Here is a 2,875-nt window from a genome sequence, read left to right on the forward strand (position 1 = left end):
GCGAGCGGGCAGGTCTTCTACCTCCCGGGAGTGGCGCTCGGGGCTCTTCCTGCAGCGACGCCCGGGGTCTTCGGCGTGATTACACCGTTCGTCGCGCGCCGCTTGAGAGGAGCGCGCCGTCGGCGCCGGCATGGGAGTCTTGGAGGCCCTCGCATCGCCTTCGGGCGGGGTGGCAGCGATCTTGGAAGGCCCCGCGCCACCCGCGGAGGGCCTGGCTCCGTCTTTGGATTTGGCGGAGTGCGGCCCGTTACCAGGTGCACGAACATCGCCGCCTCCCAAACTCCGGCTGCTGGGACGGTGTTGGTGTTCGCGAATGGCGCCCCAGGTCCTTTCTGCGACCGGTCCGCTGCTCGCCCGCGTCGGGATGGGATGTCCGGCTTCCGACGGGCCAACCACCACCATCGTCTTCTTCTTGGGCGCCATGACGATGAAGAAGTGTCGAACTAATTGCTAAAGCCGATTCTCACAACTGCGCCCCCTACCTGGCGCGCCAAAGATGTCGGTGGGAACGATACCTATGGGATCACAAGAATCCCTACTACGGTTGCAGGGCGCGTGGTCGTGAGAAGAGCGTATCAAACAGATAGCACACGGTTCGTTTATCCAGGTTCGGGCCGCGAGGATGCGTAAAACCGTACTCCTACTTTGGTGGATTGTATATCTGTGTTCTTGAGCTAGCTATGGGGCGTGAGGAGCTCCAAAAAGCCAAATCCTTCTCCTGGTCGCCTCAGGCCTCCTTTTATAGGAAAGGGGTTGCCACAGTGGCACACAGGAGGTGGAAAGGGTATAGTGATGTGAGGTTATCCCTTGCATTACATGACAAGGCGCATTTAATGCGTCTTGCCCAGGTGTCCTTGCTTTATCAGGGACGGGGGAGAGCCCTGTCTCATCTGTCGCCGCTCCCTCTCGTATCAACACGCGCCCTGGCCAGCGGCGCCCGCGGTGCCATGTAGGCAGGCAGGCAGCTGAGGTGGCGCAGTGGTGGGTCTCCACAAAGATCAGCATGCCGCCACGTAGGTGCCTGCCCAGCTGGTTGGGTCGGCAGCTGCATGCGAATGGCGGTGGAGGTTTGACTGGCGTGGGCCTGATGGTGGCCCTACGGGTGTTCTTGGCAAGGGCCTTGCCGGGGCCCCGACAAGGGTGTTGACGTGGTGCTGTCATCCCCGGTGTCGGGGATATACCCCGCGGTGTAAACCGGCCGGAAGTTAACCCGGCCGGACTTGGTGGTTTATCTGAAGACCCCGCTGACACTTGGTGAGTTACTGGCGACCCGCCCTGACTTGGCGGTTTATAAGCAACCCACCTGGTCATTATGACTCACTGGTGATCCGGCGTGCGGGATCGACGGATGACAAGGCCCAAAGCCCAGAAGGCCGGTTCACGTTTAACGGTGGGCCGGTTTAAGAGGAAAGGCATGAGGAACATTATCTTACAAGGAGCTAAGACCTGGACTTGTATCCGGTTTGTATTAGAGATAGACTAGTCCTAATCCTAATAGGACTCCACATGTAAACCGCCCCTTCAACATATATAAGGAGGGGCAGGGCTCCCCAAAAGGGGACAAGATTCACAAGATTCACAAGTTCCACAGGTTGGACAAGTTAGGTTTAGACAATAGCTCTCGAGATAGAGCACTCTTGTAACCGTGATCATCATCATCAATATCAATGAAGCAGGATGTAGGCTTTTACCTCCACCGTGAGGGGCCGAACCTGGATAAAACATCGCGTCTCTCGTCCCGCTCAACCCCTCTCAAGCTACCACATAGATGCGTTGGCCTCGCGACTAAGTCCTGACACCTAGGACATCTGCCGTGACAATTCGACGACACCTGGCAAGGCTCTTGCCGGGGGCCTTGTGGTCCTCCTTGGCTGGGGTCCCGCCAAGGATGATCATCTTCTAAAGGGTGTATCTGATCTTGAATGTCTTCACAAAGATCTGCATGCCACCACGGGGATGTCTCTCGAATTCTTGCCCCATGGGGGCAGTGGACTCAAGGGTGACTCACTCCGTAGGTGTGGGGCGAGCTGCCATGGCAAGGGTCTTGCCGGGATTGCTAAAACCGCCTCCCGGCAAGGATCTTGCCGGGGGGGTCCGCTTCGTCCCCTTTGCTCTTTGTGGTCTTGGTCTTGGCGTCGTTCTGCTTCTCCTGAGCTTCGGCCTTACCTTGGCTCACCTCCCTTGCCTTGCTCAGTGTGGTGGTGCCTGTGGCTCAGACTGCCCGTGCACAGTTATAGGGGTACAAAAAGTGTACCCCTCTTTTTGTACACCGACAGTCTATCCATAGGTTGCTACCATCACTCTGGATTTCTGCATGCACTCCTTACATAATCTCACTATGTTTTCTTCCAATGCATGTCAGTTATTGCACACAATGGAATTGAACATGTAGAGCAAAAGAGACGAGACTTGCGTGGCAATAAAATTTCATGGAGACGTTGCTCCATGGTAGGCGCAAAGGCAGCCCCCCTCCACCCATTTCGGATTATAATCGAGAGGAAGATATCTGTTCTGAGGGGGATTTAGAAGGAGAGGACCACTCCTATTTTACCTCCTGAGGTCTTTGCTCTTACTTGGCATGCTGATGTTGGTTATATCATGCATATGGTGCCTTGCATTGCTTACATTATACATAAAATATGTCATCTGCTTAGTTTAGAGATGCTTTCTGTGAATGCCATCTGTTTATTTTATTCATCTTTTATGTGAATTATGCAACGCCATCTTGTTTAGCCAGGCATCATATATGTGAATTTTGCAAAGCCATCCTGCTTAGCCAGTCATCTTATATGTGAATTATATCTGGCCATCCTTTTTTTCCGTTACGTATTACATTTGTCAACAATGTTAGTACATTCAACTACTCTTCGTGTGC

Source organism: Triticum urartu, chromosome 6A (genome assembly GCF_056163025.1).
Source record: "Triticum urartu cultivar PI428250 chromosome 6A, HENAU_Tu73, whole genome shotgun sequence".
In the NCBI taxonomy this organism is placed as follows: domain Eukaryota; kingdom Viridiplantae; phylum Streptophyta; class Magnoliopsida; order Poales; family Poaceae; genus Triticum; species Triticum urartu.